This window comes from Brassica rapa, chromosome A03, assembly GCF_000309985.2.
Source record: "Brassica rapa cultivar Chiifu-401-42 chromosome A03, CAAS_Brap_v3.01, whole genome shotgun sequence".
In the NCBI taxonomy this organism is placed as follows: Eukaryota; Viridiplantae; Streptophyta; class Magnoliopsida; order Brassicales; family Brassicaceae; genus Brassica; species Brassica rapa.
Genome location: NC_024797.2, coordinates 27,196,962 through 27,212,081, shown reverse-complemented (window position 1 = coordinate 27,212,081; position 15,120 = coordinate 27,196,962). Strand labels below are relative to the sequence as shown.

The 15,120-nt window shown below is 27.3% G+C and overlaps 2 long non-coding RNA genes across 2 annotated transcripts; one reads left to right on the top strand and one right to left on the bottom strand.

Moving 5' to 3' along the window:
• Positions 1-654: 654 nt before the first annotated feature.
• On the bottom strand, positions 655-3,270 carry LOC117132537. Its single transcript, XR_004456166.1, has 2 exons — positions 3,107-3,270; positions 655-3,074 (listed from the first exon to the last, which is right to left on the bottom strand). It is a non-coding gene; the product is annotated as an uncharacterized LOC117132537 (long non-coding RNA).
• A 264-nt stretch (positions 3,271-3,534) lies between these two features.
• LOC103839338 lies at positions 3,535-9,228 on the top strand. The gene is made up of 2 exons (XR_004456165.1): positions 3,535-3,595; positions 4,763-9,228. It is a non-coding gene; the product is annotated as an uncharacterized LOC103839338 (long non-coding RNA).
• The last annotated feature ends 5,892 nt before the right edge of the window (positions 9,229-15,120 follow it).

The following is a 15,120-nucleotide window of genomic DNA, read 5'->3' as shown; positions in this document are numbered from 1 at the left end:
CTTATATATATTGTGTTGCTATCTGAAAACAATATTTTATTATAAAAGTTAAAAAGTTAAGATAAAAAAACAATTGATAATTAAATATTAGTGAAGAAAAAATTTATATAAAGATATTTTCTAAACTATTTCTAAGATATGAGTGTTTAAAAAAAATTAACACAATAGTAAGTATATATTTTGATAAAAAAATATTTGACATATATAAATACTTTAATGTTTGATTTAACTATTTAAAACCATAAATAATAACTTATTATGTTGGTTTTAGATTAATAAAACATAAACTAATAAGTATTCATAAGAAGTTTATGCCCGCATGTGTGGGCAAAACACCTAGTTTTTTTTTTTAATTTAAGGATGATAGTGTAAAACTATTTCTTATCAAATCATGGAACAATAATGAACAAATATTCCTTTTATTTTGGTCATCTTCGTTCCTTTCATCTTTATTCATATTATTATTTTCAAGATTCACCCGTTAGAACCTTAGTCATAAATTTTTTAAAATTATTCTGATATTTTAATATATACTAGATAGTGACCCGCGCTTTGAAAGCGCGGAATATTTTTTTTTGGCAATTTTATTAACATGAATGTTTGTTGATTCATATGTTTTGGCAAGACATTCGGTTTTCAGTATAGTTTTAGTTGTTGTTTTGGGTTTTGTGGTTTAAAATATATGAACCATTTGTTTATGTATAAAGCTGTGTTTGGTTAGAGTGTTTGAATTGTTTGGTTTTACGTTTGGATCTGGATATAATATGAATCTGATATAGTTTCGAGTATTTTGGTTCTTGTTCTATTTCTATTCAGATTTATTGTTTCCAATAAAGTAAAATAAAACATTTTGAATTTTTTTTTTCATTTTTTTCTTTAAATAGGGTATAATAAGATAGCAAAAAATAGCATTTATATTATGAAAGTGCGAGGAATCCTCGGCCCGAGGATTGTTTCAGTTATATTAACATATCCAAATATGTATATTTTGCTTGTATCTTATAAGAGATTAAATGTCTACATGTTTAATGTTATTTCGAACTACACAATTGAGAAAGTTGTCTAAATTTTTCACATAATAACAATATATCAATCTGCTATTACTATAATACTATTGATTTTTTATTTGTTAACTTAAAGTCAAGGTAAATTATGATTTCTATGCCTTTCAGATTTTAAATTATGAATAAATTATATTGTACACATATAATATTTATTTGTGGTAAAGTTTTACTTGGGAATAGAGTTTGATCAATATTCCTTTGTAGGATATAGGATAACATATATTTATCTTAACTATTAATTACAATAAAGTTGAAAAAAATGTTATAGTTTTTTTAAAAAAAAACTTTGAATGTTTATATTATTAGTACATTATAAATGTTGAATTAATTATAATTTAATTCTTTTTATTTGATATGTGATTGTTATTTTTTTTTAAATGGGCCAGAATATGGCTTGATTATAATTAAGCTTATAAAATTATCAAGATGGGCTGTAATTTTTTTTTTCTTAAGCAAATTCTTTTATATAAGGATTTCATCAAAATCGGCCCAAGCTCACACTAATTCTAGCTTCTACCCGATAGACTCCAGATATTTTTGCCACTTTCAGACAACTTTCTGGTTACAAAAAAAAAATCAAACTCTCAAAAGGCGATTGAAGCAAGCAATGAGTTTTGTCTTCCACGAATCGACCTCGTCTCCAAGGTAAACCTTTTACTCTATTTTCTTCATCCTCGGTAGAGAGTTGAATTCAAATCAATTCTTACACAAAGCTTATTTTATTTGTTTTGCATGTCCCTCCGATGACTTAAATAATATAATAGATCCGATGAAATAGAAGTTGGTCGGATGCATTGAAAGAAAGACCTTGTTGAGCTCATTCGATTTGGTGATTCAATAGACAAAAACTCCAAAGGTTTGTGTTCATTTTCTTGTACATCCATTTGGTACCTTCAGCGATTTGGATCCTTTTTTTTCTTGTTAAGGAACTTAGAAATTTTAATTTCGTTTAATAATATTCGATATTGAAAAAAAAGTTATGTTAGTTTATAAAATTATATTTTCTTCAAATATAGTTATTTTTGTTTTCGGTTAATAGGCTTGTTTGTGTTTTAAATATAATGTTAGTAATATATTTACACTTAATTTTTATGATATTTAAGTTAATTAACTAAATAAAATTCGATCATTTCAATTAAATATTTATTTAAAATAAATTAATAAATTAGATAAATTCAGTTCAAATAATTATTATAAATATAATGCAGTGGTTATATATTAAAGATGTGTTTTTAGTTTGGGCCTTGAGATTTTTTTAATCTAAAGCCCATTAAAGGAACAGACAAACATGTGTTTTTTTTCAGGTTTCATTTAAAACATTTCACTCTCTCAGCTGTCGGTTCCTCTCGGTTAAAGAGAAGAATTGAAGAAGATGGTGATTTCCGAAAGTAACACTTCATCTGATCCCTAAAAGGTAAATCCATTGTTATTTCCTTTTCTCTTCTTCATCCATATCTCTTTTAAATATTGTATTTTCAGAACTAACTTATTTTTTAATCTGGTTTGCATGTTGGATACGATGATTTTATTTCTTATTCAGATGAGATGGAAACGTGTTGCGATGACTTATAAGTAAATAATTTCTTTAAAGTTTAAGCCGTACAAACATGGTGTTGAGTTTGTCTGAAACAAACATTCAAAAGGTATACAATTAAATAAACTCCCGTTTGTTAAAGTTGTAGATCCTCTTACAATAAAAAAAATTAAATAAGTATTTATAGTTGACAAAACCAAAAGTATTTATAATAAATAATAATATTTTATCAAAAGATATATTTTCATATTCTCGAAAACAAAAATATTTCTTATCTTCATTGTAATTTCTTCTATTTTTATTTTTACAAAATATATTCTTACTTTATTTTGTTTTTATTGTGAGGTTTGCAACGGGAGTTCACAAATATTTCTACAAATGAAAAAATCTGTATCATTAAACATTGATCGATGTATATAAACTATCACGGGTGCGTATTGAATGAAAGATAATATACTATTACTGTCAATTATTTACTATTGTATTTTACCAAAAAAAAATTATTTACTATTGAGATATAATATATTTATCATTTATAAGTACAAAAAATAATTTGATTGAAAACAAATACATTTTCAGGAACTACAGTCCAGTTGTCATCCACGCTGTGCACTACAAACAATCAGTATGAAGATAAGTGTTCTACTGAGTACCATCCTTACTTGTTTTAATATATATTCATTTGGTCAAAATGTAAGGAATGCATACCTATGACAACTCAGGAATTTAAATGTTATTATTTTTACACTTTTACAGATTAGAAACGTAAGGAAATAAACTAAGAAGATTAGGATAATTCTGAGATGGCATGAGACAGTAGCTAACGTTAATCAGGTAATATATTACTACTCAATTCAAAATGTCGCTTCATTTACTTTTTTGTCTGCAAATATGATCTCTAAAGTCTCACCAAACCCGACATTGTATGGTTTTCAGGTGTGTATGACTTTGGCTTCAATCAACCAAATTGTTTTCCATGGCCTAATCTCTCATCAAGGTACACCATCTTTTTCTTAGAAGACATTATGTGTGATTTTGTGAAACGTTTTGAAATCTGTGTGTTTGCCGTGAGGTTAAAATGCTGTATATATAGCAAAAGAAAAGGTCATGGGTTTAGGATATTCCAATTCAATGTTGTTAGAGAATATTTGCCGTGAGTTTAATCAAATCATATATATATATAAATATATTTTCAAATCATATATATTTTGTGAATCAAGTTTATTCAAGTTATACAAATTAGATATTTGGTTTATTATAATATAGATCAAAATTACCAAAATCTGCAGTTTCTTGTTTTGATTGGTTGTTATTAATATTTTAAAGATATGAAAATATAAAGATTGACCAGTTATTTATGATTTGTATATTCGTTATTGATATTTAAGCAGCTTCCGAAAATTTTGTTAATTGCTTAAATGAAAGCTTTTTATTTAATGGTAAAGTTACTTATGGTTATTGATTTGAAAAAGATTGGTATTTATGATTATTCGATATGGTTATGTATTCCGAAAATCTAGTTTTTTTTGCCAAATTTTTAGCTTTTGATTTAGTGGTTTATATTTTGGGTTATTGATTTGAAAAAAACTTTGAAAATTCAATAATTTTGTCGAATATATTGCACAGTGGTTAATCCCGTGAGGATATTAATTATGTGTATTTATTATGTAAAATTTTATTCCATGATAGAGTTTTAAGTTACCAAATTTTGTGGCTTCTTGTTTTGATTGGTTGTTATTGATATTTTAAAGATGAAAATATAAAACTCGACCAGGTATTTATGATTTAATATATTGGTTATTGTTATTTAAGCAACTTCGGAAAAAATAGTTTATTTGATTAAATTTTTGCTTTTTATTTGATGGTATAGCTATTTATGGTTTTTAAACCCAAAAAAGATTGGTATTTATGATATTGCTTTATTTTAATAAATTAAAATACTGAAAAGGATCTGGGGTTTATGGGTTCGTTTGTATCACATACTATACATATAAAAATGCAAGCTTACGAATAATACTATAAAGTGTTAGATTTTCATGATTTTGAATACTGCAACATGTATGTTTTTTGGTGCAATCTTTTGTAACCAAAACATGGATTGGAAGTGATGAATGGTCGATACAGATACACTGGTATTAACAGAATGTATTGTTTTTATTGGTAGTTTGCAGATTCCAATAAACGTTCAAGCTTTGGTGTTGATGGAAAAACAGAATCAATATACAAAGATGTTATGTACGTATACTGTATAAGAATTGAAAATCAGTGTTGCTGTTTATAACAATTGAAGTTTTGTAAAACGTAGGTGTTGCTGTTTAAATAACCCGATAGGAAGGCATTGTTAATTAAATATAGGTGTTGCTATTTAAATCAAAAGAATTTTGAAAAATACAGAATTAAATAAAAACATTGGTTTTAATTAAGCCAGTGGCATGATTTTGTAAATACTGCTGAAACAGGAGGTCACCTCAAAAAAAGGTCTTCTGTTTTAATAGTATTGATATTTAGATATACACTTCTAACATGTTTTTCTTCCTAGTTGTTTTTTTCAAAAGGATCTTAGTTCTGCACTTCCATAAAATTTTGTTTCCACTATCAGCTTTTGGTTCCATGTAACATAGGTCACAATATATTTTCGCTTACATAACCCAAGAAGACAAAGCTTTTGGGACCAATCGCCTAGTCAGAACGTTGTCTGAATGTCGTTCAAGACATGACAGACCAAAGTCGAGTCATTGGTCCTCCCTACATAAGTGTTCATTAACACACATCCAACTTATTCTGCTTTGTTTGTCAATGAGAGGTACTTTGGTGAAACAGGAGAAGCATTACCTTTGTCGTTGCGTTCCAAAAGCTGCAAACGGAGAAGCATAACACGGTCCAATAAACACAAAACACAATAACAACTGAAGTTTCTTTTCTTCAATTGCCTCTGGTCCAAGAAAAGTAAACGATATAAAACTACAAAAGTGTCATTCTAATAATTATTATGTTATCAGCTTAAAAGGTCAAAAAAGAAGAAGTCTACGCCCAATGTGACGAGAGAAATGTTAGAGGCAGTTGAATTTGAGAAGATACACCAGTCAACGAATTCCGAAGAAATTCTCTGAATGAAAAATCGTATTCTTACTCATTCTGTGTTTGACCATAATGAAACCAATCATTTTTATACATGTTTGAACAGTAACCACTTGGGCTTTCGTTCTTCAACGTCTCTCTCTTGTTGTCAGGACTACGACTGTTCCTCTCCCTCCTCCTCGGGCTCTCACCATACTCAGTGCCCTACCTTTGTCCACTCAACACAGAGCCTGCGTCCTTTACTCCCAAATTCAATACGGTAAAGGCCTCGGATTGCATCTTCAGCATCCCTTTCGTTATCCATGTACTCGAAAACCAAAACCTGATGTTTGTGACCTGTGTAACAGGAAGATCGAAGTTGTTGGTTGCAGCCATTTTGACTGGCGGCAAAAAACAGAAAAAGAGAAGAGAGGGTTGATTAGGTTTAAGGAGCGTTCTGCTCTGATACTATATAGATAATGGTTTCTCTTATTAAATAATGAATGATACAAGTGCTGTTATATAGTTACAGAGGAGAGCGTGGTATTAACTAGAGAGACAAGATATGTAAACATTCTATATTTACAGAGATATGAGAATATTATGAGAAGATACGAGAGTATCCTAACAGCTTTTGCCGCCAAGGCGCTTGGCAAGAACCTTATCGCCTCACCACAGGCGACATACACAGCGAAAATACATGGCTTGTAGTCTAATGTATGTTGCTCCCAAAGATGTCACTGCTGCGGTTGCAACCATGAAGACAAAACGAACCATTCAGTTTGTGGATTGGTGTCCTACAAGCCTCCAACTGTTTTCCCGGGTGGTGAATCTTACAAAAGTTCAGACTTCAGAGAGCTGTGTCTGATCTCAAACTCAAGGAGTGTCGCTGACAATAAGACTTTACTTAACTAGTAGGACAGATTATTTGTACAGTCCTAGAACCTAAAAAAAAAAAGAAAACTCAGCAAACTTAATGACCAGTGAAGCAGTTACAGACCTTGCATTATGGAATTAATATGCCAAGGAACAACAGAGTGCCTTCTCCATTGCAGAGTTATGTGTCCAAGAATTCAATGCAATTAAGATGGCATGGCGGAAGGAAAGTGACTCGTTTTGGGAGGACAATGAGATGGATTTCCTTATGGGCTCATTCATGGACTGGTGGGAGTATGGCAATCCCAAGATCAAAACATCATGCGTCAAAGAAAATGCTGAGTATGGTACTGCTTGTTCATCGAGGTCAACCACAAAGATAAAAAAAAATAACATGTATTTAAAAGGCAGAACATATAAAAGAGCTTACCAGCTTTCGTATCGACCCTATCAACTTTGCCATATTTCCTGAAGATCACCCCTCACGCGCATCATACTCAAAGTTCCCACAGAAGACTGCCTTCATGATTTTACTACAGAATCACAACATAAAAGGAGGTTCACGACGCTTCCTAAACTGAACACTCAACACAGTGTACTATGTACATAAGCCATCACAATAAACGGACTTGCAAGTGTTGACTTTTTTTGTGAATCACTAACTACGAAATATATGGCAGACCGTGATTAATGACCTATATCAGAATTCACTAACCATGACTTAAAAATCTTTTTTACATATATTCGAGCTCAAGTCCAGACAATTAATGACCTAATATCAGAATTCAAACGGACAAAGATCTAATAACAAGCAAATAGATTCTTACAAAGATTCAACTAATAACAAACAAACAAAAACCGTAAGAGTAAACACATCAGATCCAAGATCAATTTATCTCAATCAGTTTACCTGTGAAAGTGATAAAAATGAACTAGTTGAAAGCTCTCAAGATATTTTGTGTGAGAATTCAGGGCCGGTCCGGAGGGCAAGCCACCCAAGCCGTGGATTAGAGGATCCAAAATAATAGGGCATATTTTTAAGAAAATATTCATACTATTACCTATAAACAAATAAATTTTTGTAAATTTTTTTGTTAAAATATTATTTATAAGGCATTTTTATATAAAATTTGTTGAACTTTTCAACTATATTTATAAATTTGTTATATATTAAATATATTAGTACATTTCTCTTTTAGATGATAATTCAAACTCTAATTAAAATTAGCAACAAAACCGATTTTCATTTGGTTTCAATTTATTCTTTTGCATCGTTTTGCATAATTTTTATTTTATTCTAATTTTTTTTTGTCCTCTTTTCTCTTAACTATTAATATATAGTTTAGTTTTAATGTTTTAGTTTTTTCAACTAATCCTTTACGTAGTAAGAAGATATGTTTGTTATTTCATAGTTTTCGAAATGTGATAAAAGTTTGATAGTTTCACTTTATTACGATAATATTTTTGGATTGTGTTTACTGATTTTTATGATAGACATATAATGGATGGTTGAAAAAATGACTGTAGAAATCTAGTGGATAATTTTGTATAAAAAATGAAAAACAAAATTCATTTTACCAATAAATATTTTTATCACAGTTTTATTTCCTAAACAAACTATAGACTTCCATTTCTATTTAATAAAAATTAAAGTTGTTTTATACTGTTTTATGATTTTGATAAAATATGTACAAAGGCATAATTTTAAATTTTGATTGGGGCAGTGGAAAATGTTAGTCCGACACTGCCCCAATCAGTCTGAGATGAAACAGGGTAGTTAGGAGATGTGACTTTTACGTTTTACGTTTGAAACAGATATTTTTTATATAATTCAACTGATTTTAAAATAATTAGGTGGACCGCCCGCACGCATGTGCAGGCATTAACATTAATATTAAATTGATAATTATATATTTACAACTATATAATACTTATGTTACATGTATATAGCTAATATGAAAGATTCGATGTTACATATTCATATTTATACTATGTTCATATGAACAAGAATACATTAGAACGTTTAAGAAACGATCACATTTAACACTAATCTTAAAACAACAACAAAAATATAATTGAGAAAAAACAAATATTTCATGCATAACCCCAATAAAAAAATCAGCCAGAAATATAAAAGAGAGCTTTGAATTACCTGAGATTTATTATCATTGGTTTCATTATAACAGCAGAGATGATTTACGGTTTCTTTCTCTAAGCCTTGAGTCTGAAAAGAGGTAATTCTAACAAAAATATTTAAAGATGTAAACAATCTCCAAAAGATAACAAATTATATAATTGATAGGACAATGTCAATGAGTTTCAAAGTTTTTAAAAAGCTTTGAGATTACCTTTGGCTCTCAGACGTACCGAAGAAGATCACACACAATAAATAAATTGCACTTGATTAGCATACACATCTTGTATTATATTCTTGATAAGTGATTTAACTTTATAAAAAAAAAGGATGATTAGTTCTTGGATAAACAGAGTCGTCTCTTTTTGTTAGTTGAATCACTACTGTTGCAAAAAAATAGATAGAGATACAACATGGAGAGGAAGAGAACAAAAATAAACGGAGAAGAAAAATCCTCCATAAAATTACCAGTAATGGTGTTTCCGTCTATGAGTTACTTATTGATTATCATACATCTGCGCAAGATCACAAAAGTAGAATTTAAATTAGAACGATCAAAAACATATGAAAACTTAAAAAATAGATGCGTGAAACTAATAGGGGTGGCTTGATATTTATATAGAAAATTAGTTTAAGTTTCTAAATGACCTAGTTTTCAAGAGAAGTTATGAGATAGAATATCCTCTAATAAATTTTAGTTCAGCTATGAGAAAGAATATCTTCTAATAAAATTTTAAAGATATTCTAGTTATAATATATACATAATTTTGGTAACTCAAATCTTGCTATATATATATTTAAATATTAAATACATGATATTAGAAAAGAAGATATCTCGTCAGTTGATTGCAACTGGTTTTTGATAAAACAAATCCAATTATAAAATTTAAATAAAAGATAACAAGGAAATAATAAGGAGTTTTAACGTTAAAACCCCTTAACTAAGTTTGTTTTGGGTAAAAACCCTCAAACTAAGTATTTAACGAAAAACCCCATAAACTAACTTTATTTAATGAATTAAACTCTAACAGGTCATAATTACTATTACTACCAGTAAATCTTTAGTTTAGGGATTTCTACACTAAGTAAACATAGTTGAGGAATTTTACCATTAAAAATGAAAAAAAAATCAAAATATTGTAATATGAGGATAAATTTTCAAAATACATTTTATAAATTAATGTATAAGCTTCTATAAATGACTTAGAACCTCTTATAATAATTTAAAACGTCTGATTTTTATAAATATATTTATAATTTTATAAATGATTTATAAAACATGCATTGAATTATTAGACATTAATTGATTTATAAAACATGCATTGAATTATTAGACATTAATAGTTATTATGATACTTTATATACAAATATAATTCTTTCTATACGAATATAAAATCATTATATCAATTGAAATAAACACTTTTGTTTATTATTTTATGTAATTTATAAATATATAAAAAAATTGATCACATTATTACTCTTTCATAGTTTCAACAGTTAGTTACTATAAATAATTATTTCTAATATTATGTAGATTATTTGAAAAGTTGTAATTGAATTATCCTTTTCTTTTAGATATAATTATAATAAATAAAATTAAAAATCATCGGTCAATCAAATTATAACAATTTGAAGAGTTCATTTATGATCAACACGTAATAAAAAAATCACTTATGTGACTTTTCAATCAATATATAGTAGGATTTATATTTTTATAAATAATTTATAATACTATATAAATAATTTTAAAATTCTGATAAATTTATTCTATAAACAACGATAAATATGTTTGGATTTTGTAATATTTAAAATAGTTAATATATAATTATATTCGAATACAATTCATCAAGTAGAGTATAAAACTATTATAATTATCTTATATAAAAATTCGTTCATTATATTTTATAGTTTATAAATATTAAAAGTAATAAATATAACATTATTAATCTTTCATAATTTCGAGAATTAGTTGCCATAAGTTGTTATTTGTAATATTCTTTAGATTATATGGCAAGTGATGTTAAATGTTTTTATACTTACCTTAAATTTTTTAGATCTAATTTAAATGAATAAAAATTAAAAATAATCAACCAATTAAATTACAATAATTTTTTTGAAACTTCATCTATGGGCGACACGTCTTTAGGCCTCATTAAAGTGATTTTTCTTTTAATATATAGGGAGATGTTGGAAAATGAAAGCAATTTTGTATAATTTTTAGCTATGGGCCAATTTGTTAAACACTCCATCAAAAGCCCAGTAGAAACATAACATTTTTATATTCAAACAAAGTTTTTTTCTGGTAATGATGTTGCATGTTGCTTAGCAACTTATTACAGCATAAAAAACATAATACAATACAACCGGATGTTGTTGGTTTATATAGTTAGTATTTGCATCCAGATGCAACATTGGATGTTAAATTATTTGTTTTTTTTTTAATTCATAATAGCATTTGAATACTAGTATTTCAAATGACTAAAAATTCGTGATTTTTCCGTCAACACCAGAATATGTGTTTTTTCATCTACATCCAAATTATATGTTTTCGTCAAAATTGCAAAATTAACTTTCTTATCAAAATCCGCAAAATTGTATTTTTTACAATATTCAAATAAATTATTTTGTATTTCTTTTTTTTTGCATAAAAATACGATTTTGCGGATTTTGATAAGAAAGTTAATTTTGCAATTTTGACGAAAACATATAATTTGGATGTAGGCGAAAAAATACATTTTCTGGTGTTGGCGGGAAAACGTGTTTTCCGGATTTCGGCGGGAAAACACATATTTGGGTTTCTTCGCGAAAACGCATTTTTGTGTTTTTGCGGGAAAATGTGTTTTGAGTTTCGGGGGAAAATCTTTACTTTTGTTTTAACGGGAAAACGTGTTTTCGGATTTTGGCGGGAAAATATATTTTCGGGTTTGGCGAGAAAAACTGTTTTCGAGTTTTGGCGAGAAAATGTGTTTTTGAGTTTTGGTGGGAAAGTGCATATTTAGATTTTAGCGGGAAAACATGTTTTTGGGTTTTGACACGAAAACACATTTTTGCGTTTTGACGAGATAACAGTTTTTCGAAATTCTGCAAAAATTTTCTTTTTGGATTTCAGCGGAAAAAAAACATTTTTGGGTTTCAGCAAAAAAACGTGTTTTCCACTGAAAACACATTTTTTCGTTTTGGCGAGATAGCGCATTTTCGAAATTCAGCGGAAAATGCATTTTTGGATTTCAGCGAAAAAACGCGTCTTCAGTTTTGGTGTGAAAACGGGTTTCTGATTTTTGGCGAAAAATCGCAATTTTTTTATCAAAAATATTTTATAGTAATTATAATAACTAATTAGTTATGTTTTATATTTGTACTAAGTGTATTTAGATCTTTTGTATTTTTTAGCATCTCAAATATCAAGATATTCAAGATATTATAGATGTTGATGCAATAGTGTCCAAACGAATAACATTTGAATAATGCTAACATCCGAATTTCAGATAAGGCTAGGCCCAATATAAACTGCCGCATAAAGCAAAAAAAAATAGTATGGCACCCATCAAGTTTCGAACCTAGGGCTTGATAGGTAGAGCATTAGCATTAGCATTATGCTTTACATTATCCAATCAACAATTGTTAGAAAAATATTTATAGAAGCATTTACTAAATGCCAAAACTCTCCAAATGCTCTCTCGCCTATGTTCTCATATGAAGCTTTTATAAGAACATTTGCATTTATAATTTATAAGACTAAGAAAATATATAATTAATTTATTTATTTTATTTAGTAATATCATAAAATTATTTTATATCCAGAAAATAAAATTTTGATTTCTAAAATTAATTTACAATAAAAATATTTTTTTAAATAGTATTTTACAATTAAAATATAATTTAATTTATTTTAAATGTGTAATATTATTTTTTAAATAGATATTTTAATCATAAAATTTATTTTAAAATAATAATTTTCGAAATAAACATAATTTAAAATTATTAAATAAAATAAATTAATTTTATATCTTTTAATTTTATATGTTAATATATATATATATATATTAGAAATATATTCATTATAAATATATTATATATTATATACTAATTTTTATAATTATTTTAACTAGCATATTCATACTGGTCTACTAATCATCCTATTAAACAGTTTAACAAAAGCATACATCTCCTACAACATACTGCTTTTATATACTACTACTGTTAATGCTAATGCTCTACCAATCAAGACTAGTATATAACACATAATAAAGTGATACACAATCACTAGAATACAAGCATATTTTAAAAAATTTGGCGCTCTTTAACATGTAGTCTAGTTTGGTGCCTAAAACAGATGGTTCTCCTACTTTAGTTCAGGGCCTACACTGCATCCAGATGCAGAGCCGTGCTCACCATAGTAAAAAAAAAGGCGATCGTCTCAGGCTTCCTATTTTTTATCAATATTTGAGGTCCATATACACAAAATGCAGTAGTAGTTTATGAAGTATGAGTGGATACACGTTGCTCAAAAAAAGAAGAAGAATGTATACACATGTTTATAAAGAACTTGTTGTCTATATATTTTGTTCTCTGCATTTTAGTTTGATCTCTTTTGAATAATGTTTCCCTTTTTTCATAAACGTACTTGGTATCTACCTTTCTAACTATGTTAAAAAAATTATGAAAAAAAATTTATTTTAAAAATAATTAGTCTTAGGCCCCCAAAAGTATATGCACATCACTGTCCAGATGCAGCGTCTGTATACAGAAACAAACATGGTCTTAAGCAGAAAATTTTAGTTAGTTAATTTTAATATAAAATGGAAATTGCCACAAATATCATATTCATAATACCACTTTTCATGTTTACAATTATTTTTACTCTCACTTTTAATGAAGGGGTGAGATAGGGTTTTTGGAATAGGAGTGAGATAGGGTTTTTGGAATGTAAAATTTAGGATTCTAATAAATATATAAATAAATACTTCAAAAAAAATTTAAAAAATTTTGAAAGTAGTTTCAAACATAATTTTCGATTTTCAAAAGAAAAATTTTTAAAAAACAAATTTTTAAAAAAAATTCGAAAAAAAAATTTATAAAGGTTCGAATTTGAAAAAGTATAATTCAAAAACATAAAAGAAAAAATTATTTTTATTTTTTTATTTTATTTATTTAAATAATAATCTATTATATATATATATATATATATATATAATTATGATTTTGTTCTTTTGTCACTTAATGAAAAATGTATCTTTGAAAATGTCTCTTTCTTGGTGGTAAAGATAAAAAGTGGTACCATAAAAATGGTAAATATAAAATTTCTCCTAAAAACTATAGTGTTTATAAATCTTATTTCATTTTTTCTCAAGTTACATGTTTATATATATATATGCAAATTTTTTTTTTGCTAAAATTCGGTGTAATATATTAAAAAAGGGTGGCTAGAATTTTCATACAAAGACTCTAGTGCAAACACATTTCCAATCAAACGAAAATAAATCCCATGATAAAAATCATCTTAGTGTAGAATCGTAGTTATTCCATTGGATCCAGGAGAGCTGGTCTTATTGAGTCTTGACTGTCTAAAATGGGTTGGAGGCCCACGCAAGTTGAAAGGGAAATATTAGAAATTAGTTGGTTTAAAAGCTCATCTTAATATAAGAATTCAGAAAACTTTTGAGAGAAACTCGTATGCTGGTTAGACATGATATATACTTTCTTTGTTTCAAAAAGATACATATTTTACATTTTTATATATACTAGAGATTTTGTCCGGGCTACGCCCGGAGTTAGACAAATATAAATGTATTTAATATAATAATGCACATATATTACATCCCATTTTATAAAATATGAACCATATACTAAATTAGAAAGGACTAAAACTGACTGTTATCAATGTACTATCTAAAACTATATATAGAAAGATCAGCAAATGTGAAATGAATAAAGAATAGTTAAATCTAAGTTATGATCCAAATTTTTTTTATCTTATATATTGGATTGTCATGGAAACAAATTATTAATCATAGATAAAATTGCGATAAAAATGAACCATGTATTACACGTGTAAAATTTGAGAACATATTACATCACTATTCTAACATAGTAGATATTCAAAAATTTATATTGTTTGCTTGAAATCAGTGAGCTTGCACTATTAATTAACAATGAAATTCTAAGTTACGGTATTAGAAATCTTGTATGGTATTTAGAATCAATATGAGTTGATGTCACTTACAATGATATTTTGATAACTGCTACCCATTGTAGAACAATCTTCAAAAGGTCGCCAAAAAGCCTCAAAAGTTTACATCAACAATTTATTTAAACCTAAATCTGAAGAGTTTATAAACTTTAAAACTATTATGAATAATTAATAATTTTAAAACATATTCTATATTTTTTTTCATGAAAAGAAAATTTTCTATGATTTATTTTCATATTTATTTTGGTTCAATACCAATAATTAT